The sequence below is a fragment of the Mauremys reevesii genome, linkage group 9 (genome assembly GCF_016161935.1).
Source record: "Mauremys reevesii isolate NIE-2019 linkage group 9, ASM1616193v1, whole genome shotgun sequence".
NCBI classification, from domain to species: domain Eukaryota; kingdom Metazoa; phylum Chordata; order Testudines; family Geoemydidae; genus Mauremys; species Mauremys reevesii.
In genome coordinates, this window is record NC_052631.1 from 88,507,152 (window position 1) to 88,533,399 (window position 26,248).

The following is a 26,248-nucleotide window of genomic DNA, read 5'->3' on the forward strand; positions in this document are numbered from 1 at the left end:
ATGCAAAAGTTATCCTTATTAGATCAAATCAACCAGTAGCCATATTCTGCTCTGAAAGTTTGCACAAAAATTCTATTGGCAGCAAGCTGTGCTGGAGATCGTGTTGCAAATAGCCCTTAGATAATTTTATCTAGTACAGCTAACTGTTGTGCTGATTTTTGGTGTTTTTCTCCTCCTCCTCCTCCTCTTTGATGCCTTTTTACTCTCTTGTGTGCATTTTCTCTGTTGCTTTGGATTTCTGCAGAACAGCAGAAGTACTTTACAGAAGGAAGGGTTGTGGAAGGGATTTGAAAAAGAGGCCAGTACTGTAAGTGCTCCTCCATTCTGTTCGTTTTATTCTTGGCCAGCCCTTGACAGAGCAGATGAGGGAAACATAATGATTTGTTTTGGTCCTGGAACTGCTTTTCTTAGGCAGGCATTTGCTAGCCATTGATGTAGCAGCTTGTTATGTTAGAAATGTTTTTTTCTGGTAATAACATAAATAACAGTAGATACATCAATAGAACTAGATCAAAACAAGAAAAAATAACTTGGTACAGCAGCAGGAGCAGCCACAGTCTCAGCTGTGGTAGCATAGCCCTCAGACTACTGACCAGAGCTGAAAAAATAATTTATAACATATAATTCAATCAGTGCCTTTAGCTTCTTCTCTGTTTGGAATTTCCTGAAATTTATTTATTTTTCAAATGTATTTGACCACTAGCTTTTTCTAATCTGAATTGACCGTGAATATTCAAAATTCAAGTAGTGCTGTTTAAGTGTTATTAAGCAGATAAGTCCCAAAGTATGATTTCTGTTTCCTGACTAGATGAGTGCACAAACACTTGCCGTACAAATACTTAGATGTATGAATTTAAAATTAGATTTCCACAAATACTCCAAAGGCAACTTTTAAATTTTCTTTCCACTAACGGCTATTTGTGCCAGTAATGTTCTTGGAAAGTATTTCCACCAATACTCATACATTATGTGGATTTGGAGTTTTTTGTTTGTTTTTTAAGAAAATCTTGGTGAATATTTGAATATTTTCCATTATAATCCTTGTTCTACTGCTAACAGTTGTGAGCGAATAGAAAACCCTCCCTACCTCCCTCCCCCCACCCTCAAGAAAAAGGCACACCACCAGACTGGTACTGAATAATTGCCTGTGTAGTTTAACTTTTGTTGTGTTTTCAGATGCGTTTCAGACAAGAAAGACATTTCCTTTAGACCAAATTCTAATATCTTGCTTCACTTTGAGTGAAATCCATTTGGAGTTCTTGCTCTTGACTTTAGTGCAGCCAAGATTTCACTCACTGAGTAATCTCTCACTTACCATATGGTCCCATTCAAGTCAATGGAGCTACATGTGGAGTCAAGTGCTACCCAACCTGAGTAAAGGTATCAGCCTTTTATCTGAGCCAGGGATCACACAACCCCACATTTTACGATAAAAGGTCTTCTTTTTTCAAATCTATAAAATAGGAATTTTCACAGATGCAGTAGAGACATAATTATACTGTGATAAGATATATTTGTTGCATACTCAAATGAAGTATGACCTGGTTCATGGTGACAATACAGTAAATAATAAAAAGTTATTGTTACCTATGTGTGGGAGTGAAGAGGATACATTTACAATTTAGGCAGTTTCAATTTGAGCTCCTTACCACAGAGTGAAAGATTAACTGAAGATACTACTAAAAGGATGGCAGAAATATAATAGTACTTGAAGTTTATCTGCAAGTAGGCCCTGATTCTTCAAACACCTATACATGTGCTTAACTTTAAGTGTGTGAGTAATCACTCAGACTTCATTGGTGTTACACTTATCTTAAAACACAAGAGTAAGTGTTTGCAAGGTCATGGTTTTGGAGTTAGTATAATTCTTTTGGTTTTGAAACCCAACATATGTCTGAAGGTTTGATCTTACTGGTGGCATTTCTTAACAAGGAGAAGGCCAGTGTCACTGGAATTAAATTGTCCTCATTTATATTATATTGCAGATGACCTGGCTAAGTGAGTAATAATTATGAGCATCTCCCGCTTTCAAGTGTGAGCATACCAAAATGTAGTTTAGAAACATCCCAAATCTCATAAAGAAATATTACTGGTCAGAGGGCAAATAATAAGTTTAAAATCTAGACATTTCAAAGTGAAGAGTATTGAATGGGACTAAGATAGCTATCCAGTGAACACGCCCAGTGCCAAAGATAAACACCAGAATGCTAAAAAAGAAAACATTGCCTGAGTTCTGACTGGCTGTGGAGATGGCACAAAGAGCAACTCCAGCATAATTTTAATATGAGATGATAAATATCTGAGCCTCTTGTTCCAAGGTTTAGGATTATAAACTAAATTGTAATTTATAACTCAGTCTGCACTTTAGATATTGGGATTTCTTCATGAATACCGAGCAGCAACTTAGGTGACAGAGTTTCTTAAATGTCTGATTTACTGAAAGTTAGAGTGAAAATCATTAGGCACATTGAATTTTCTCATGTGTGCAGCCTTCCCCTACACCTTGAGCATTATTCAAATTATTTTACTATTTATAATCAGATTACTAAGAATATGGCTGAGGGGGGGAATTGAAGTTTTGGATCCAGTTTAGTGCAGATGAAATCATCAGAATATAGAGTAGGGGAATATTAATTGGCAAGTCAAGACCTTTCAATCTTTTCAAATTGAGTTAGAGAACAAAGAAGAAAAGTTTAAATCCCTGTTCTGCTGAGTCTCTATGTAAATAGTTTAGATATACTGTATTTTCAAAAAAAAAAATCCAATCTTATTTTCCTCTAAAACAAAAGTAACAGAATTACAAATCTGACATCAGGAATCATAACATTCAAAAACCAGTGGGAGAACACTTCAACCTCTCTAACCACTCAGGCTGTGGCTACACTTAGCACTTCAAAGCGCTGCCGCGGCAGCGCTTTGAAGCACTAAGTGTAGTCAAAGCGCCAGCGCTGGGAGAGAGCTCTCCCAGCGCTGTCCGTACGCCACCTCCCTGTGGGGAATAACGGACAGCGCTGGGAGCCGCGCTCCCAGCGCTGGGGCTTTGACCACACTGGCGCTTTGCAGCGCCGCAATTTGCAGCGCTGGAGAGGGTGTGTTTTCAGACCCTGCTGCAGCGCTGCAAATTTGTAAGTGTAGCCAAGCCCTTAGTGACAGACTTGAAGGTGGCAATTTTGCAACAAAAAAACTTCAAAAACAGACTCCAAAGAGAAACTGCTGAACTTGAATTAATATGCAAACTAGATACTATTAACTGTGGGTTAAACAAAGACTGGGAATGGTTGGGTCATTACACCAATTGAATCTATTTCCCTATGTTAAGTTCTCCTCACACCTTCTATGGGCCATCTTAATTATCACTTCAAAAAGTTTTTTTCCTCCTGCTAACGATAGCTCATCTCAATTGATTAGACTCTTCCTGTTGGTATGCATACTTCCACCTTTTCATGTTCTCTGTATGTATAAATATCCCCTGTCTGTGTGTTCCATTCTATGCATCCGAAGAAGTGAGCTGTAGGTCACGAAAGCTCATGCTTCAATAAATTTGTTAGTCTTTAAGGTGCCACAAGTACTCCTGGTTTTTTTTTGCAGAATTACTGAAGTAAATGAAAAAGAAAATCAGCTGAGGAACAGTTTTAAAATCTTTAATTGTGATAATAGCTGGCTAGCTATTATACAGTTGATTTTCAAAGTGCTTTGTGGAGAAAGTAGGCATAATTATCCTATTTTACAGATGGAGAAAGAGGCACAGAGACTTGCCCAATGTCACCTATCAAGTCAGTGGCTAAGTCAGGAATAGAACCCTGATCTCCTGAGTCCCAGTCCGGTGGTCTATTTACTAGGCCATACTAATAATGTTGAATAATATTGAGATGATTTAAGAGGGGCATGCTCCCCTTTGTAGTTTAATTCCCCTCCCCAGAAGTAGAAACTCCACAATATTCAACTAGTAGTTTCTTCTTTATTCTGGGGTCAGATTTACCCCCCACTCCATCTCCCAAAAAAAGCTATGAGTATCAACACTTTAAAATGCCACTAAATCTGCCACAGGCGAGGAACATCTGTGTGTAGGCCACCTCACCTCTGCACTGCCAGCTGCCTTCCAGTCCTCACTACTTCCCTTGACACTAATGTGGCTCCCAGACTCTCCCTCAAGAAAAGAAATGGGGAATCCAACTGTGTGGAGGGGAAATCCATATTAATTACTGGAGACTCTGGGCTAGGCCCCCCACTATACCTAAATCTCCAAAGGCGCAAGATGGACTTAAAATTTTCTGTCTGACGCCTGAGAAATCTTTGGCTGGAGTAAAGCCTTCATAGCCAGTTTACACCACCTGTTTCCCTCTTCCTCTGACGTAGATGGTATGGCATGGACAGGGTGGGATGAGTTGCCTTCTGGTGAGAGAAGAATTCAGGAGAGTGCTCTCTGTGCTTCCAGGGCATATTCTAGCTAAAGGTTAGTAGATCCCAGTGTTACAGATTTTGTGGCTATGTGTCTACTATGTACTTCGATCAGTAAAATACAGGTACCTCTGGCAGACATTCTGAGGGAGTGACACTGCCCAACGCATTTGGAAAGAGCAATGTAGAAATAGGCTGAAAGTTTACATGGAAGACAGCACTACTATATTCAGATTTATAAAGAGAATCATGTCTCTCATGTTCATCATGTTTGTTATCGGACATGTGCCTCTATAGAAGCTATTCAACAGTATTGTGACACTATGAATACACTTGCAATGAATGACCTGCCTATAGTACAAGGACAATGGGTTCACATCCTGACTAGGGTATGAAAAGATAATTATATGGTATGTTCTGAGAGAGTCAATTATAAAAATAAATACTGTGCAATTTTACAATTAGATCTTTCAACCAAGACAGAGTATGACAACACAGTCAGCTCTTTAATGGTTTGAAAAACCATCATACTCTAATTAATATGCTACAGTAACATCAACCAAGTAGCATGTGGTCTAGCCCCAAGTATTGTATCCTGAAGTTCTTTAGACAGACAATAGTTTCGACATACTGCCGTATGAAGTAAGAAAGCAATTGACTCTATATCTGATATAATGGCATACTATTTAAACTTACTTATGAGTGAATTCCCATAAAATTATGAAGATATTTTGGGATTGCTGATGTAAATCGAGAGCCAGATACTTTATTGGTAACATCTTCCTTTTAAATGTATCTCTGCATTTATATTACTTGCACAATATATAACATTTCTACTCTTCCAGCATTGGGCCATTCCTGAGTATGGAGTATAAACATAAACAGATGATACCAAAATGGGTGATTGTTTTTGTAATGTGGCCAAACGTCATTTAAGGGAATGTTTCATAGATTCAGAAGTAAGCCCCTTCATTTTCAGTTTAAACCAATTTTTACCAAAAAAAAAAAAAAAATCCTGGGTTTTACAAAAAGTATTATTCATTTTTTCCCAGTTTTCACCATACTTTTGTACCATTCAATTATATAAAAATAGCTTATCTTATTAGGAAAATACAGTACATTGCATGAGATGTATGTATACAATAGTACATTAGTTTGTGTGTATATGCAAAGCTGCCTGTTAAAGTAGGGCTATGTATTAGTCTAAAAGATACAGAAAATAAACAAGCGTACACACAAGTTCTGAAGTGCGTGCGCCTCTGAACATATTGATGAATCTGACTCCCACCACATACACATTACAAGCTGTTAGCAGATAATGGTTTAAAGATCTGACACACTAAAATGGGAAGAAAATGAAAATCTGTATCAGAATATGTTTCAGAACACAAGGAAGTGTTCGAAATAAAAAAAAAACACAGGAGAAAAGGATGAAGTTGATTGTATGTGCTGCAATTGGTGTGGCCCAATTATTAAATGTAAATATTTATAGGTTAATAGATCTAAGTCTACTACAGTAAACTGTTTATTCAAATGAAAAGTTTTATTTGGGGATTAGCGATATATTGTGGCGGCGTGTTTTGAATTCCATTTTCATTCTTCAGCAAACTACAATGATTTCTATTCATCAGAGCATTAACCTACTGAATACTTTTCTCCCTGTCCTTCCATCCACCAAAATAAGCCCTGATATTTACCCAGAAAAATTTATATTTTTCCACTGATTTTGCTTGTTGCAGTAATAAACACCGATAAATTCCTGGGAAAATTTAAATAAAATAAAAACTGAAAACGAAGGGCCTTATTCAGAGGTTACAAAGTCAGAGGGGCCATTGTGATCATCTAGTCTGACCTGTATAAGGGCTTGTCTACATGAGATGTTACTGTGTGGTAAGCCAGGGCATGAATCTACAGGGCACTAGTTTGCTAACGTGAACTAAAAGTCCCAGAGTGTGCTTTGGCTATTATTACTTGTAAAGTATTTTAGAGCACCATGGAAGAGTCCACATGAGACTTCACTGTGTGGCCAGCCAGCGTGCTGTAGACTCACACATTAGCTTGCCATATAAAATTGTCCCATGTAGACAAGCCGTAAGACTTCCTTGAAATAATTCCTGTTTGAAATAAAGTATGTATTTTAGAAAAAATCCAGTCTTGATTTTAAAATTTCCGGAATTGAATTCCTGTTTGAACTAGAGTGTATTTTTTTAGATTTGAGCCATTGGATCATGTTATACCCTTTTTTACTAGATTGAAAAGCTCTCAATTATCAAATATTTGTTCCTCAGAAATTAATTATTTTGATTTTCCATTCTAAAATGGTGGTTCATTGAAAAATGTCCTTCAGTTGTATTACAATTTTTAAAAAATGGAAAATCCTGACATTAAAACAAAATCTTTTAGTTCAGCCCAAAACATTTTTTTAATTTATTCACACTACTCTGGGTCATGTTTACTTGTAGTTAATTATTAGTTCAGTGATCAATTCCCTTCTGTCTCTCAAGATGAGCTGTAATAGAGAATTCCCATGTGTTTGAGTTAGGAAATTTTCATCTTTGATTGTTAGCAATTCCAAACACATTAGTACTTGCAGCAGGAGACCTCCAGCATATGTCATTGAGATTGAAGTCCCCATAATGCAGGGTTTTTTCCCTACACATTATAGGAGGGTGCTCATGATTTGGTGGTCTGCAGCAGACACCAATTAATACCCCATCTCTTGCTTTATCTATTATAACAGCGATCCACAAGCATTCAAGATCATTTGCTTCTGAGATGTAAGAAGTGGGAGGCCAAAAACTTCAAAAGTCTGTAGTAGTGCAAGTGCCCTGTCAAATGTTCTGACAGGGGCTCAGTGCTTGTTTGGTCACTTGGGAGAGTCTCAGAACAAGTATTTAGTTATGCTGCATTCCTCTGAGCTCTCTGGATGCTAATCACTCCAAGAGGGCAGTTCCAGGGCTGAATACTCCATCAGCAATTTTCAGTTGTGCTAAGAGACCCCTAGAGAGAGATTTTGCTTCCCAAAATATAGTTCACGTGTTTGTAACAGACTGGTAACATATGCCCCTAGGAAAATTAACAGGATATTCCTTGTATGTTGCACGATAAAAAAAATACATGGTTCAAAGTTAGCAAGACTTGGACAAATGTAAAATAAAGGCAGTTTTTAAAAATGCCATTTTAAAAAAGTGGAAGGGGGATTTTAAGCTTTTAAAAAATCTTATCTGCACCCTGAAATCTGTACTGATAGGGACATCTAATATTTCAGTCTGGCAGAATTTCCAAGGTGATGTGAAATGTTGAGAAGATGAACCATGAGGGAGTTGTTAATTACAGGTAGGTGTGTGATCAGAGACAAAGTTAGTGTGACTTAAAATAATGGAGTTCATAAAGCAGTAACGAGCACAATAGTAATAGTAATGAGTTTGTGATCCATGTCCAATGGACTTTAGATATGGTTAATAAGAGATCCTAAATTAGTTTTTTGATTAATTGTTCAGAAACAAAATATTTTGGTTTTCCCTTCCTCCTCCTTTTCCTTGACTGCCATTTTCTCATCTCATCTGTATATTCCCACTTTCCTGCAGTATTTCTGCTTTGCAATAATTGCTTCGGCTTCTTTTCTTTTAGCTTCCTTTCTGTAATCTTTACATCACTGCACTGTGGTATCTGGTCACTAGCCAGCAATACATCTCATGTATCCACTGCCATAAAACATACCACAAGTCCCTTGCATTGTCAATCATTAGGCAGCGGTTGTGAACTGGGTACCAGCCTTCCCAAATTATTCTCATACCATCTGTTTACTAGCTGGTTTGTGTCTCAAAGATATATTACTAGTGTTTTAATTAATATTCCTTATAGTGAACATTTTTGTTTTCTCCAATTATACTTCAAATTGGCTTAGGAGATGTATTGTATGAGCAGCTGGGCTCTGCTCTACTTTTAGCAAGAGACTGATAAATATTTCCCCTACCTCTTATTTAAGTACTTTAAATAGTCCAATGAGTTTGTGAGTTCCCCTCCTCCCCCAAATGATTTTTTTGGCCCTCCCCACAATCCTTGGGCTGGCATAGCACACTGAATAGCAGTGTCATCACAGGACACAGATTCAGGTGCTTTTGGTGGGAGGGCTCAACACAACATGTTTTTGCAGGCTCACTCAAAAATGCTATATCTATTCCACCTGTCCGTCTAACTGTCTATTTTATATAATTTCTGCATTTCTCTCCAAGTATTACCATACACAAAAAATAAGAGTAGATTTATGTGTTCTTTCTCATGGCAGCAATGGTGTTCCTCAGATGGAGAACCTAATAGAGGTTCAGTCACTCCTCTCCATACTCCAATCTAATGCATGTAATATATCCATCTATATAGCTTTATATACTATTCTTACTACCATGATCTCTGACCACCTGTAGAAGTTCTGGGAGGTGGACTCCAGTGGTAGTCTTTTCTCCATAGTGACGCAAACTCTTTGATTCTTGACTACCAATTGCATCTGAACATGGCACAGAAATGAGCCTGGAGGTGTCACAAAGCTGTGGGAACCTTATGATTTTAAATAATAAGGTCTTCACTAGCATAAACATACTATGGGAAATAGTCTATTGGCTTCCAGTAAATAGATTAATTTAGCCAAGTTGAAGAATAATAGAATTATGCTTGATAGCTGAATTTTATAATATCTTCAATTATTTCAGTCTTTCTAATTTGTCCTCACTGGCAGTTAAGATAAGAAAAATGTCTGCATGTGCTGTTAAGAAATCTGTCCTCTGTCAGCCATGAAAATGGTGCCATAATAAGATATATTTATAGCCTCACTGTGCTTTAGTAGTAGAATCCCTTGAGAATTTCAGTCTCTACCCTGTGGAACACAGAAATAACTTCCTCCCTTCCTCCTCAGAAATATGGTTCACTCAGGTGGTATAATGCCACTAGTTTCCTTGACAGGTCTGGGTCCTACACACCCTACCACCCATGCTCTATCCCCATCAAGCAGTGTTACAGACCAGAGAATAAGTTAATGCTTCTCTGGCAATCGTTCTGCTGGCATGAGGTCATTTCCAATGTGTTTGCTTAAAGAAATTTCATGGACTACTGGGGAAGGAGAGTACACTGCACAAAGTAGCTATCTTCCAGCTCCTCAAGCCAGACACTTGACCCAAACCCATGAAGCTCCCGTCAGCCAGTGCTTGCACTGAGGGGCTTTGATGGGCTTGTGGGGACTGTATAAGACTCCAATCTACTCTTCATCCATTATTTAGGCATTCTTACTCCTTTTTGTGCTTCCCTGCTCCCCTCCATTCTGCACAAGGCAAAAGGAAAAATAATAGTTAACAATGTGGACAATCTACTGAAAGGCAATAATGGTGGGGGGGGTTTAATTGCTCCAGACTAAACATTTGAATTATACATATCAGAAATAAATCTGGTATTCTGCATATGAATGTATAGTCAAAAATATTTAATTCATATGAGACACTATTCCTCAAATTAAAATATGATAAACAATTATAAAACAAACTGAGTTTAGAACATTTGTCATGATGTAAACTGAAAGTGTAACTACAGAGCATGACTGGATAGCTTATAATTAAAATTATATGCTTATAATTCATCATACAGTTAAAATAATTAAAATTGAAATGTTTCATGCAATTGTGTCAATTTCAATTGAATTTCATTTTGAAAATAATCAAATTGAAACATTTTCATAAGGTTGAAAAGGAATTATTCTATTATGTGTTTTCAAATGACTTTTTTGACATTATAAATATAATATAAATGTTAAAAAACAGAATTAAATGCATAAACATTAAAGTATAAGTGAAATAAAATATAAAAATTAAATTAAAGAAATAAAATTTAAGTCAAACTCAAGACAAAAAAATTTTAATGTTATCAAAACAAAACTTCGATAGATCTGAAATGACATTTTGAAAAAATGTATGTTTCTCAGGAGATTTAGAGGGTTCTTTTCAGCTTTTTTTTCTAATTTCTAACAAAAATTCTGGTTCCTGACCAGCTCTAGTAGTAGACATTTAGCAACTTGCCCATTAAAAAAAAATAAAGTTTGTTCCTAACACAAGACCGTTAATGGTCAGCTAATTCTAAAGAGAACACCTATTCTGTATCTGCCTATAAATTCAGGTAATTTTTTTAAAGTAACTTATAAAACATTATTTCCCCCTCACAAAATTGAAAAATCTTAATAGCAATTAAGACAAGCTCTATGTTCACTTTTCACCTAGTAAAACTGATACAGCTGCATGTGATATATCACAATAAATCGCTTATAAGCACGTGCTTGTATAATGTCAGGATAAATGGTTAAATTAGATAGTTTCGAATCTCTGACCTGCCTGTCACTTTCCTTTATTTTATAAAAGAACAATCAGTTGAACGAAGACATGATGTTCTTTTTTGAGTAATACCTGCAAAAAACAACCATGTTAGATGCAGTATAGAAACAGAGAGTTGTTCTAAAATAGGCAATTATATCTCAATTGTTTTCCATTACACAACAGGGTGAAACAGCCTCAAATTATCCTCTGTCTGAAGGTGTGTGTCTGTATATATGAATACATATATATACACACACACACATTTTTGATTGTTTTTAATGCTGGGAGTTGGGCAAACCATCACTGAAGATGACGGCATAACAGCTACCTTTCATTTAGGATAAATACCAAAAAACCCGAGCTCCTCTTTGAAATACATAGCTGAAGCAATAGGAGCCTCTGCCCAAAACACAGGCCACATACAAAGTTGGAGTACGATCTGAGCCACGTGGCCCAAGGGATTTCCTGGAAGTCTGATATCAAAGGCAGGGGCAGGGGATTGATTGGATTGCAGCTGGATGTCTGTGTGCGCATGAGGGAGAAATACCACAGAAAGACACACAGACAGCAGCAGAAAGCAAAGGAAAGCCAGAGAAAGACTTGTAGCATGACCCTGAGAAATAACTAAGAGTTTTGGGTAAAGAGGCTAGAACTGTGAGCAAAGTAACTATCTCCTATGGTGTTCAAGGAAACAGAACTTTATGTACATTCTTTAGAGATAAAGAGGATTGCATCAATGGAATACCTGACTCCATCATCAATTTCTCCTCCTAATAGAAACAACCCACATGACCAAAATTTTGGCTAACCACACAGGACAAAAGGGGTATCTCTCTCTATACACCTCTACCCCGATATAACGCCACCCGATATAACACGAATTCAGATATAAAGCAGTGCTCAGGGGAGGCGGGACTGCGTGCTCCGGTGGATCAAATCAAGTTCGCTATAACGCGGTTTCACCTATAAGTAAGACTTTTTGGCTCCCAAGGACAGCGTTATATCAAAGTAGAGGTGTACTTTATAAACAAAAATTAAAACTAACATAAGCTTTAAGTATAAACTAAGTAAGCTTCAATAATAACCACAGCAATATTCCATGGTGTCCATCCTCAGAAACACAACTGAGGGTAGGCCTGATGTGATATTATGCCATGTTTCAATCTCCCTTCCAATCTGGAGGCAGGCTTGCACTTAGCATGGGTTACAGCAGCCAGCTGTCCGCCTCTCACAGATTTCCCTTTGGTAGCAGATTAAGGCTGTGTGGCTGCACACTGCCACTGGAGAATTTCTCCTCTGTAGAGCACAAAGTGCTGCCTCCTGCTCCAGAAATAGATCTGGTTAGGAAATGTAACTGCAGATTTTAATCTGTTGACTTTGAGGCCCAGTATGATGAAGAGCTTGAACATTACTTGAATTGAGTTGGTCTGGATGCTGGCTGACAAGTAGATTTTACATCCAAATAGGTCCAACTTTTTAAGGTCTTTTTCCATAGATGTTGATTTAGGAGAGGCATAACAAGTGGGGTCCCACAGGGATCAGTTCTGGGTCTGGTTCTGTTCAATATCTTCATCAATGATTTAGATAATGGCATAGAAAGTACACTTACAAAGTTTGAGGACAAAGCTGGGAGGGGTTGCAAGTGCTTTGGAGGATAGGATTACAATTCAAAATGATCTGGACAAACTGGAAAAATGGTCTGAAGTAAACAGGGTGAAATTCAATAAGGACAAATGCAAAGTAGTCCATTTAGGGAGAAACAATCAGTTGCACACATGCAAAATGGGAAATGACTGCCTAGGAAGGAGTACTGCGGAAAGGGATCTGGGGGTCATAGTGGATCACAAGCAAAATATGAGTCAACAGTGTAACGCTGTTGCAAAAAAAGCAAACATCATTCTTAGGAGTGTTCTAAGCAAGACACGAGAAGTAATTTTTCCACTCTACTCCACTCTGATTAGGCCTCAGCTGGAGTATTGTGTCCAGTTCTGGGGGTCACGTTTCAGGAAGGATGTGGGCAAATTGGAGAGAGTCCAGAGAAGAGCAACCAAAATTATTAAAGGTCTAGAAAACATGACCTATGAGGGAAGATTGAAAAAAAATGGGTTTGTTTTGTCTGGAAAAGAGAAGACTGAGGGGGGACATGATAACAGTTTTCAAGTATGTAAAAAGTTGTTAGGAGGAGAAGGAGGAAGAAAAATTGTTTTTTCTTAACCTCTGAGGATAGGACAAGAAGCAATGGGCTTAAATTGCAGCAAGGGAGGATTAGGTTGGTTTAGGTTTAGGTTGGACATTAGGAAAAACTTCCTATCTGTCAGGGTAGTTAAGCACTGGAATAAATTGCCCCAGGGAGGTTGTGGAATCTCTATCATTGGAGATTTTTAAGATCAGGTTAGACAAACACCTGTCAGGGATGGTCTAGATAATTAGTCCTGCTATGAGTGCAGGGGACTGGACTAGATGACCTCTCGAGGTCCTTTCCAGTTTTATGATTCGCACCTCTGTTACTAGCCAGCCTTATTTATTAACAATTTAACGACTCAAACCTCGTATGAACCCTGAGGACCTGATTGTTTTGTTAATCTGAATGGAATGAGAAATAGTAGTATAGAGCTGTAAGAGGGCCACTTGTCACTGAAGGGGTTAATTGAACAAATTTAAATTTTTATCTCAAATATATGTTTAGAATAAACCATGTTACACCATTTAATCCTTCACAATAATGTTACAGTTTTTAGTTTCCAAATGGAAAAAAGGAAAAAGGGTCATCAGATTTCATAGTCTAACACAATTAAGGTGTCATGCCTAGTACTAGTCTTATTTTACTTCTCAAATCTATAAATGTATAAAATCAAGGTAAACTGCAAAACGTTTCCAAATTAAGCACATTTTTCTCTTTACATGGCCCCGCAAAATGGACTATAGACGTGTGAGTTGCAATGCACACTCAACTGTTGCACTGTAACTTCCCTGAATAGATCCTGCTAGCACAAACTAAAACAATAGTTCACGTTAACTTAGTCCTGTTTCAAACAGGACTATGTTAATACGACTAGGTATCTTTTCATTTGTTCTTATCAGGTGTACGCAGGGCAGTAGCAGTGCAACACTTTAGTGTCTGCTGCAATTCACACCGGCTGCAGTCTGCACTGTGAAGCTGTGTAGGCATTCCCCCAGCGATATTTCAAACACAGCAAAGTCAAAATCAAAATGGAGTTAGGGTTGGTTTGAAATGGTAATTTTTTCCACCAAGCTTATTGCCTTTATTACTTCAGAATTTCACTCTTGAAACATGTGTAATGCTCTAACCCTGAACTAAACATGAATCTAACTACTAGCTAAAATCTTATGTTAGGCAACTATGTAAACTTCTATTTATTAAAGGTGTTTTGAAGCACAAGTGTGTAAGTGAATATCTTTTACAAAGGTTAGAATGCATACACCCATCCTTGTATTTAGAAAAAGACAAGAATAACCCAAATTAAGTGAATCATAATTCGGAAACAGTCTTCAGTCCATTTTGTCAATCTTTTTAATGAACTAAACTCTTGGAAAAAATCTCCTTTTCTTTACATTTATTGCAAAGTACTTGGCTTAAAAATTATTCACTCAGCTATAGCTATGCTAACTCATCTGACAAAGTATTGAAAAGTAGCATACTTGGAATTAAATATGTTAAATACAATCTCTACGGAGCCTTCCAATAAACTACATATTACATTTTCCTTGTTTTAAAGGTCATTCTTTAAAACCTATGATGTTTTGCTCTTTTTAGAAGCGTAACGGGCTTGTCAGTCACAGAGCATCACAAGTTAGGTATATAAAGATAGCCTGTAAATGATTTCCTGACTATAACAAGTAGAAATCCTCCATGACTTAAATTAACATTCTTAACAGCAAACATGCTGTTACTTAAATAGCTTTCTTAGAATATGTCTATACAGCAAAGAAAAACCTGCAGCTGGCCCATGCCAGCTGACTCTGGCTCACAGGGCTCTGGCTGTGGGCTGTTTCATTGCTGTGTAAGTGTCTGGACTTGAGCTGGAGCCTGGACTCTGGGATCTTCCCACCCCGCAGGGTCCTAGAGCCCGGGCTCCAACCTGAGCCCGCACATCTACACAGCAGTGCAACAGCCCCACAGCCCAAGCCCCAGGAGCCTGAGTTGTCTGGCATGGGCCAGCCACAAGTTTTTGTTTGCAGTGTAGACATACCCTTAGAGACAAAAGGGGTTTCAGGGGCTACTCTCCAGTTCTGATACTGTCGGAGGTACCACTGCCATAACTTTTAAGCTATTACAGTATTATAAGTGCCTATAATTGGCAATATGCAGTGTTCATATAGCCATATTGTTCCCAAGATATTAGAGAAACAAGGTGGGTGAGGTAATATCTTTTGAAGAACTCTATGTAAGCTCGAAAGCTTGTCTATCTCACCAACAAAAGTTAGTCCAATAAAAGATATTACCTCACCCACCTTTTCTCTATAATTGGCAATGCTGTTCGGCACCAGCTGTGTATATGGTTTACTATCCTGTAGGCTTTCAATTTACTTGAACTTTAATATGTTGTAGAGGCAGGGTTTGTTGTTGTTGTTCTTTACTTTTGGCATAACCAGTTTTCTCTGAATTATTATAGCACAAACAGCCACTGGCAGGTAAATTATTCAGAAGAAATTAAGTGGTACCGAAGAATTTTAAAAGACCTTTGGTTTTCCTTGTTGTAAATTTGCAAAAGTAATACAACTGTGGGATTGGAAATGAAACTGGAATACTAATATATTATTTACCTTTGTGCTGCTTTGTAAAACTTATTATTTGTACTTTTCTCTGTGCCATTGTTTTACTCATTACAGCTCTAATCAGGAAAAAAAAAGGTCCCTACATTTTATACATAAAAGCTCTGGGAGTTACATGGATGAAAAAAAGAGAGAGACACTCAAAAATTAAGTTTTTCATGATTTTATTATTCATTGAATATAGTTATTCTTTCATTCAGTCAATAGACAGTATTGAAACCCCTTGTCCTTTCTCCTTCCCCCAGGAAGGTTATCATTAATTATTATTTATTAGTTGAGTGCTCATAATTTGCTCAGCACTGTATAGACATAGAGGAAGCAACAGTGTCTGCCTAAGGAACAAAACTAAATTAAGTAGCGAGAGACAGATGCATAAATCGAATGCTAGCCTATGAGCAGTTCTGGATTTAAGGGGGGAAATATATATCCGGCCAGGTCCTGTGTTGCTCCTGGCAGGAGGCATGCCAGGAAAGGCACAGTCCAGGAGAAGTAGGGGCAATAGTGGCTTTAAACCATCCTTGTGCCTCCTTATTACTGTCTGTTCCAGGGCCTGGTATGGTCCTCAGCTCTAAATCATGACACCTTGTGCGTGGCTATCTCTGGGTTCCTTACTCCCCCCTCTTCCTCCCCACCCCCCATCCCAGGCCACATTCTAACTCAATACTCTGTAACTGGAGGCAGCTCTACCCTTCTGTTGCACTCAAGGAATACCCCAGGTGGCTGTTACAGTCCCTTTAAGCTACAGGTACCATAGCAAAGGCCAGAAACGCACAACTTACTCTTTAAGATAAAAGAAACCTTGCACTATGTGAAATTTGGTCTTTCAGTTTATGTATCTCTTAGTCTGCCCTACATTGCCTCTATTTATTTTAGGTGGGCTCCTAGAGGCAGGCACCTTGTCATTGTCTTCATCGATGTGTGATATTATATATCTGTAAAAGCCATGTGTATTTGCATCTCTCTATTCCCTCTCCTCCTCCAATGTTATATATATTTCCATCTGTATTGAAATGGATTTCCTCTCCTTCATTAGTTCAGTTGCAGATGGTGGGGTTAGAGAGAAAGTGGGGAAATGGAAAGTGAAAGAGAAATTCTTGGACGTGGTATTTCATGTAGCCATCTCCAAGGGAACTAGGTACTTTGTGTGAGGGTAACGTCTGTATTACATTATTAAACTGTTGTTAGATTTAAAGACACTGGTCTCACCATTCAATTATCCCTTATGTTACTGTATATAAAATGGACATTGGGGGGTTAACATTGATGGGCCTCATGACTCTCATGTATGAAAGAAGGAGCCCATTGTGCTGGGTGTTTTATCAAATCATATAGAGACATTCCATGCCCTGAAGTGATTACAATCCAAATAGACAAGACAGACAAAGGACGTGAAGGGAAACAGGTGCAAAGAGATTAAAGTCCAAGGTCACTGGGATACAGCAGATCAGTGGCAAAGCCAGTGCCATATCCACAAGATCAAGCTGCATCTTTTGAGTTGAATTAAATGAACAGGTACGGACAAGATTTTTTAGTGGTGGGGGGATGGGTGACTGAGATTGAAAACAATAGAAATTGAAAAAAGTAGATTAGAGTAAGATTTTTTCCCAACCCATAATGAGTTGGCCAAAAAGGTCACTCAATGCCTTATTTGCATTAACAAATAATATCGTAAATTTTTCTAATAGCTGTATTTACGCATCCCTGATTATTTCCAAAGATTTATATCACCAGTATTGTTCAGCTTTTAAATCTGTTCTCTCCTGAAAAGCAGATACTCCCTTCCATGTTTTATAGCAATGATACGTGATGAAAGAAACCCACTGGTACTATAGGGTAGGTTTTCAATAAATCGTTAATTCTTCATTCTCTTCTGAAAAAGAGGGGAAAGTAACAACACCTACTAAGAGAGTAGTCTGGATGTTCCTTTTCCCACTTGGTCCCCACTGATTAATAAGAAGGGTCTTATTGAAAGTGTGGGCTAAACATTTCTGGGTATGCAACCATAGTTGCTTGTTTCAGTGGTAAATGGGTCAATGTAGAAACTGTAAGAAAACAATTTCCACTATCCCATCAGCAGTCCAGGATGGACTTTCTTTTTCCTGGTAGCTACTGAGCAATTTGAAGAGAAAATCCCTAACCCAAAAACTAGTTAGAATGTGTCATTTTCTTGGATGATCTTTTCCAGAGTGATCAAGAGGCTTTCATTTAGTGAATACATTTGCTCGCTCAGTTTTGGAGAGTCGCCCTTCATTTATTCTTTCACTTTAGAAGTACTTTCGAGTGCAAATTACTGCTATCAGAAGCCTTGAACTGAGAGGCTATTATTCTCCATGCTCAGATTAAATTAATTTTGAACAGTTTAATGCAGCATGTCCGAGCTGCAAGTCCAAGTGGTGTCAAATCTATTTCTCTGCTTTTTTAAGCTGCACCTTCAAGGGCAGTATGATTCATGGCGAATGTGTTCTTCTAATGTCTTGTGCTAAGCATTATTATTTTCTTTCATTTGCAAGTCATGAGGCTACAAATGTTAACCATTTTCCTCCAAAAATTATATAAAGGCTGCATGATTTTAAACCACTCTGATTCTCCAAAAGGAAGGTTATTACATTTACTTGATATACAAATGAAATAAAGAAAAAAAGTAGTCGCAATCAAAGCAAGAAGTTTAAAAAGCTAATGGAGGGGAAAAACAGAGCCACTACAAAAAGTACTGCAACATCATTGTTGTGTTAGAAAGGAATTATTGTGATTGAGGTCTGTGTAATAAAAGAAAGTTTTGGTTTTTTATAATGATTGGCTATATAATTCTATTTGTGTTTTTGCTGAGTTGCAAAAAAACAAACACACACATAAATCTACTTATCTTTTCTCTTTAAGCTGAAGCAATCTACTGTCCCTCCAGTGTTCTCTCTAGCTAAAGTGTCATTGAAATGCAGTAATGAAGGTTTCTACATGTTTTTGCAGTGCAAATGGTCAGAAGAATGCAATCAATTCATGACAGGGTAGAAGATGTGTTTTAAACGGTAAGAGGGTTAAGGCTGAAATGCAGTTTCTGTGGAGTGTTTAATGCCAAACATAAACCTTTATAAGGCCAGATTTTCAAACACTGGTCTTTGATTTTATACTTGTAATTTGTGGTTCCAATTTTGCACTCTTTAAATTAAGGTCACTTAGATATCTCAGTACTTTATTAGATGCCAGAGTGCTCTTACGATAACACTCTGATTCCCTGGTGTCCCTAATTATTCTTATTTTTTGTCCTTAAATTCCTATTGTTGTTTTCATTATCACATGTCTTAAGAAATCCTATTGGTATATATTAAAGAATGTGTCTCTGCAGTGTCTTAGTAAATGCTGGTATCACCTGTTCATTTTGGGTTGTTGTGCAGCATCCTCATAAAAGCAAGAGTGTTCTTGGGATTTTCTAAAACATCAAACATAGCCTGGGCCAGCAAGGATTGAAAGTGCTATAGTCAGAGTTCATTCAGCATCTATGGCCAGGGAGTGTCTGGTATAAAAGCAACTCCTCCAGCCAGTGCATGTAAATCTTCTTTGGCTAGATGGATGGTGACTTTCACATTGAGCAATGAGACAGGATGATTGAAGCTCAGAGAGATGGAAGAATATGCAGAACTTGGAGGCATGTAGATACCTCCCTCTTGACCTAAATCAAGTGTAAGAAGTGTAACATGAATCTGCCCCTGTCTCAAGTAGCCATCAAAATAAAGGTGTTTCTTATAATAGATTCCCCTTTATTTCCCCCCCACACCCCGGAATTATTCTCTTCAGTGGTTCAGGTAAAGAGCTGGAGTCCTTGGGTGAAGTCTTTAAAGCTGAGTGGCTAGAAATCTCTCTCTCCACGTACATGTATGTTCAAATTGAACATCAGTACACCGGAAAAAAATCAAAGAAAACTTTTGTGTAACTTGTATATTATGAATTGCCAGGGCCTCATCTTGCATCTCTTACTTGACCTGGGCAATATATACTCTCACAAATAGTCCCACTGAAGTCTGAATGACGTCATTTCTTTTAATAAATGACATCAATGGGATTACTTTTGTAATGAAAGATTATTCACAGAAGTGAACAGGTCCCAAAATTGAGTCTTTAGGGCTAGATCTTGCTCTTGTTGAAGGTCAATAGTTTCTGTAGTATCTATTGAGTTCAAAATCCAGATCAGAATTTTGCCTGTCCTAAGGCCATGTGTACACTAGGAGTGTTTTGCAGGTATAACGGTACAGGTATACTATGCCAGCAAAGTGTGGATGCAGCTGTACTGCCAAAAACTGTGCTTTTGAGGTTCCTGGACACCACAATCAGCTTCAATAATGGAACCCTACAAACAGTTTATATAGAAGAAACCTGTGGATCATCACACTTACCTTCTCTGATCCAATAACCATCCCAAACACACCAAAATATCTGTTATCTTCAGCCAGGCACTCAGATATCACAGAATATGCTCCCTGAACACACTTAAAACTGCCTTCACTAAGGACACACCACCACAGAAGTAGATTGCATCATGAAATGGGGCACCCCCCGAGACAACCTGCTTCAATACAGAAACCCACCCCACTCCAGTGGCATGCCCCTAGTTGTCACCTACCACCCACACTCATTCCTGAAAGAAACCCATACTCACTCCTGAAATAAATCTTTCCCAAACCCCCTGTTCTGGCCTTCAAACAACCCCACATCCTCACCAAGCTCATCATCAGAAACAACCTCCTCACAGACCAGGACTCATCAACTCAAAGCAGTACCAGACCCTGCCAGAACCTGCAGGCATATCCCCACAGCAGTGAGGATTAATGCCCCTCTCCTCCCCGACAAACAACTCACTTTTCAAGTTCCATGGGTCCTACATATGCTTATCATAGCAGGGGATGTAACTTATCCAGTGCATAAAATGTCCCAATAACAACTATTGAAACCAGACAATCACTATGCTCACAAATGAACTCTTACAGAAAAATGATAAAAGACATAACCACCATATCACTCATGGTGAACACTTTTCACAAAACAATCGCTCCATATCTGACCTATCAGTCCTCATCCACAAAGGAAACCTTCACAGCACCTTCAAGAGATGAGGAGCTTAAATTTATAACTTTGCTAGACACCAAAAATCATGGTCTTAATAAAGACACTGGAGTTATGGTTTATTACAACAATCTGTAACCCCTTAACTCCCCCCTCCTTTTTTTCCCTGTGACTGCAGAGGTTTTAACTGGCCACTTCCCCTTGAATGACCTCTTACCGTGTGTGTTAACTACTTATGCTTGTCTCTCTCACCAATAGAAGTTGGTCCAATAATAAATATTACTTCACCCACCTTGTCTCTCTAATATCTTGGGACCAACATGGCTATAACAACACTGCAAACAGCTTTTGCCAGTGTAGCATATTCCAGCCTCCCCTGAGTGAAATAAGCTATATAGGAGAAAGTGCAGTTTGCCAGTGTATCCGCATCCACCGTAGGGGCTTTTGCTGGCACAGCAATGATGGTCAGGGATCACACCTCTTCACATACCTAATCAGCATAGCTATGTCAGCATGTTAGACCTGGGCTAACTTGGAACTATTGCCTGGTGTTCTACATAATTAAATATTTCTGCCAGTGCAACGGGACATGAAGTAATCCCTATCTATAATTTATATTTAAGATTGTGGAATTTGTAAATTGCTTTAGAATCCTCCAACTGCAAAGCATAATGTAAATGTAACGTTGTGATGGCATCAGGTTGTCTTACCAACCAAATGGTATTTTACAGTGAATAATAGCTTCCAAAAGACCACGCTCATCAGTGACCTCAGGACATTATTGACATCACTCTTTTAGTCTTTCATTTCTACCATTACTATGATTTCATTTGTCTGAGACAGCAATTTAGTCACAGCAGCATGACACTTCTATAAATACTGAACTGACTCAATAACAGCCAAGCAACTCATTATTTTGTTTGCTACTTTTAGATGTAAAGTTAAATTCTTAGATAATTTGGCAGTATCATGGGACATTAATTGTTCAGACAAGGAAAGCTGTAAGGGCACCTTTTCAGTTTCAAGTGGCAGGGAAGAATGACGTTCACAGTCCTTGTATCAAGGAGTTGTTGATTGTGACAGAGTCTAGCAATGAGAGATCTGTTTCAGTCAGGGAGTAAGGTTAACATACAGTACAGAAAGGAGAATCTACGGATTGAAAATATCTTTTTAAAGAAATGAAAAGCAGGAAAGGCATCTACAACAGGAAAAATCAAATCAGTGCTAATCACAGTGGAAGATAAAGAAGAAGCAACACAATCTGTAATGCTGATACAGTAGTAAAGGATCATGATAATGCAGAAATGGGCACATCAGGATATTTATTATCTTTATATTTACTACTGTTAAAAAGGTGTATGACAGCAAAGATTTTTAATAAATAGACATGCATTTGTAGAATGATTTGAAATACACATAAAATTCACTTAATCGTCTTCTGATTTAAAACTGCAGGCACATAATATAGGGTAGGACAGGTAAAAATGAATAGAATCATAGAAGATTAGGGTTAGAAGAGACCTCAGGAGGTCATCTAGTCCAACCCTCTGCTCAAAGCAGGACCAACTCCAACTAAATCATACCAGCCAGGGCTTTGTCAAGCTGGGCCTTAAAAACCTAAAGAAAAAATTGAATTGTTTTATGCAAAAATGGGACTGTAAATTCTTAATAAGCCTATTGTACTGCATTCTAAAAGGTGTGTGTGTGTGTGTGTGTGTAAATTCTTGCTAGGTCCTTGATTAGTGCTTTATGCAACATGCAATTGATATCAGCTGAAGAGTGTTCATATTCATTAACAGCAGCAGATTGTCTAAATTACTGGACACAGGTTGTGGCTACTTTTACAGTATAATGTTGTCGCAAACCATCACAGTTCAAAGACAGAAGCATGTGTACATCTAGAATAAATCCAACTGGTGCTCCATCTGTTCAGTGGTAAATTCAGTAGGTCCAGATATTCTCTTCTTTTGGACATGATCGTACACAGGTAATTCTCTCTGGTCTTGCTATGGGAATGGCCCTTTAAGAGGACTCTGGAGAGAGGTGTCAGGTGGTAACGCTGTGGCAGAGGAGTTTTTCCGAACTATCTTGCCAGGAAGAAAGGGGTCCGTGTGTTTCAGGAATGCCGAGGCAGTATTTAGGCATATGGCCTAGGCTATTTTCTTCTCACATAACTCCTTTAAGCACATTTAATTAGTGTTAGGATTGATGTACCATGGTAATATTCTCTGGTCAAACAGCTGTATCGCCGATAAGTTGGACCACCAACCACTTACGCAATATTGGACAGTCAAAGAATAATGTAGTGTATTCAAGAATACCGAAGAGCAAATGGAACATACCCTGTCTTGCTGTCATGGTGAGGTCACCTCTGGAAGGTTCGTTTTGCAGTTCCAAAGACCAGATCAAGAGTGCGCTCTAGGAATTGAGAATTGTCCAACCATGTAGCGTGGCAGGGCATGTTATAAATGAATGTTTAAAAATTTAATGGTGGGGGAGTGCCTGTAATGTTTAGTTTTCATGACATTATGTAATTCCTGTGCTACTAATATGATGTGAGTCTGATTTATAACAGCAATTTTTATAGGGCATCTTGAGCTCCACACCATTTTAAAAGGTTTGGTCTCTAGGAACAGCATAATGAAACCACTAATATGATAAGAAGGTCTCTAACAAGATAAAAGGAATTCTCATTCTTCTTCCTGTCGCTGGCAGTGTTGGAAAATATTTTCTTTGCCCTTCTCATCAACCTGCTCTGTTCCCACAGGGGGTGTGTTTTGGCAGCTGCAGTGCATGGGTGCCAAGTTTTGGAATGCATTTTTCATGTGTTGGTAACTAGGTCTATTTCAAGCTGCGTGAGAGCCTAGATGCTGGTTTATGTAAATCATATATGATTTGTGAGGAATTTAGGCATTGTTATATACTCAAGACTAGAATTTTTCACAAAATCCCTCATGAGCTCCATGTACAAGGTCATACAAGGTAACTTAATTATGAAAAGCGATTATTCCTGATGCTTACATTTGATGCAGAAATAAGTAGCTCAGTCTTTACAGCCGCCATTGCTGTTCACTTATAGATTCAGGTTTGGTTTTATCATTAACTTAGAAGAGCCATTTATTGAACTACGCTGTCCAAAAAGTTAAAAAAAGTTGAGAGCAAAAAGCATAAACATGTATTTACATAATTAGTATATAAATAAAATAATTATCCCTATAGAAAATGCAGTAAGCTGCTATAAGATGGCATAACATCACATTAGGAATCTAATTAACATAGCCTTCATGTTATAATTGATGCAGCCTATGAAAACCATGCAATAAAACAAAACAAAATTGAGTAAAACCTAGAACATATATGGGCCAGTGAACACAACAAACACTGTGTAGTGCTGCCACAAGCTGTTTACCAGCATTGTGATCTGTGGCAGAAAAACTCCCGAGCTTTTCACACTTAAAGAGAAAACCTAAATAAAAATGGTACTGATTGTTCTTGCCACCAAGTAGCTGGTATAGTTATAGGTATTGAAATGTACAGTAACATTCAGGAAAGGTCATGACAAAAGTCAAAGCACCCTCGGAACTTGCTTTATTTAGGGGGCAGAAGGATGTGAGGGGACAAGGGAAATATGTTCTGATCTCTTCTTCTTGCTTCAATGTGCTGTATAAACCAAACAGAAAAGTTATTTGCAAAAGCCAATTTCAAAATGTCTCTCTCACAAATCTACAAATGAAAAATACAGTGCTGAAGTAAAAGTCTACGTTCAAAATAGCAAGGAAATTCACAGATATGTCTGGTACCGTAGGATCTCCTGTACATAAGTACAAAAAATGAAAGAAAAAAATTAAGGATACTTATAAAGTTTGGATTTAGAATTTAAATACTGAGGGAATTATAGTCATATATCTTTTATTTTTAAAAAAAAGCTTTTATAATGAGAATCAGGCACTTAGTTCAGCTTTCATTACTTTTCTAGACTTAAATGTGAACTTAATGTTAGTTTAACATTTTTTGCTGCTTTGTTTATTTTTGGGACAGGCAGCATTAAGAATTGCAATAACAAAGGAAAGAGAACGAAAAGTCTTACGGAAGTGTAAAAGGCATCAGTTACATTAAGGTTATTGCATTAGGGATATTACTCAATATATAGTCTCAATGGAAGTGAATGAGACAGTTCGTTCCACTCTGGTGAGTCAATCATTTTATTTCAATAGCTCAGTGCCAATGGAATTGTTTCATATCAAGGGTTCCAGTGAAGGTGAACTCAAAGTATAGTAGAATAAATAAGTGCTTGGCTACACAAAGCAGCAAGGCATACTACAGAGGTGTGAATTTAAAGTGCACTAACAGGTTGTACATCGCTGGTTCATGTAGACCCTGCTGAAGGTTCCATAGTGCCTACACGGACCAATTAGGCACAACACGGTAGGGCATTTTAGCAATCATACCCCCCATATGGCATATGAGCTTACTGTGTATACGAGCACTAAATAATATGTGGTGGAACATACTACTGCACATTCCCATAGGTCCTTTTAAAACTTTTGTACTTAACGATTAAATAAACAAGACACATTTTGAGTTCACTAGGATCCAGAATCTGTTATCACATATGTATCATGTATCTATAGTTTTTGTTTAAAAAAATTACATGCATCATTAGCTTGATAAATTATGTAACTAAAATGCACACAAGGAAGGTCTAAGGAAGATAGGGGTTAGAGGAGGAGACAAGGGATCTTGTAGGAAAACCCCAAGAAACAGATAGTTTAAGAAGATCAGACTATGTTTTTCAGTTTCTTAGCTGAGATTTTCCTATTAGTATAGATGTACAGCCACACATTTTCCTTTAATTCTAATGATGAAAGGTCTGTGACTAAATCCCCTGCACTGCTTTAAAAACCTCAGGTGTGGTTTTGGTAAAAGAACAGAAAAGGGTGTGAATGTTGGGCACTAGCTCAGCATGTTCTGTGCTGATAGTTATAATGGCCTTTTACATTCCATAGAATTTTCTGCAGTGGCATGGGAAAAAGGGGAAATATTCCCTTTTAATATCTGTTCAACCCTGAAAGCCTGCGTAATTTGGATGCCGATATCCACGGCATACACCTTTGTATCAATGAAAATAGGCCAAAAGTGCTTCTTGTCACCTTTTTCTTTTCTCTTAAAATGAGAACAAAAGAGAAACTTAAACTCCGAAATGTGTTTTTAGTGTTCTTTAAAAAATATGTGTGTCAGTTTTGTCCCCAACTTACAAAAACACTTGACCCATTGGTTCTACATTCCGAAATCAGAATACAATATTTTGTTTAAACAAAGGGGAGAAAAACAAAACCAAAAAATCTCCACACTTCAAAGCAGCAGTTTATAATGAAAGCATATGGCTGAAGCTAAATAAACCCTGCATAGAGATTTATTTTAAAAAAAACTGAATAGTTTTTGCTCATCAAAAAGCATAGAGATTATATTGAACACCTATAAAAGATCAAAGAACTTTTCATTTTATGTCAATTCTTCACTTTTAGCTTAACAAGTGCATCAAATAAATTATTCTTTGGCTTGTATTTGAATGTGCAGTACAGTAATCAGTGCTCTAAAGCTAATCTGATTATGAAGGGTTTTTTTACGGTAGTAGTTCTAGCTCCTTTTCAGTG

General features: G+C 37.8%; 1 protein-coding gene across 10 annotated transcripts in view; it reads left to right on the top strand.

Annotated features, from left to right (window-relative positions):
• The window catches only part of TENM1 (teneurin transmembrane protein 1), a 697,978-nt gene that overhangs the window by 44,628 nt on the left and 627,102 nt on the right, over positions 1 to 26,248 (top strand). For 6 of the 10 annotated variants that reach the window (XM_039487526.1, XM_039487540.1, XM_039487539.1 and 3 more), the window contains exons 2-4: positions 4,357 to 4,453; positions 7,667 to 7,734; positions 18,507 to 18,565. The exons of 1 other annotated variant lie outside the window; for it this stretch is intronic. The gene's annotated coding sequence lies outside the window, so the exon portion shown is untranslated. The remainder of the gene's footprint in view (positions 1 to 4,356; positions 4,454 to 7,666; positions 7,735 to 18,506; positions 18,566 to 26,248) is intronic. 3 more of the 10 variants (XM_039487529.1, XM_039487532.1, XM_039487530.1) reach the window with 3 other exon arrangements.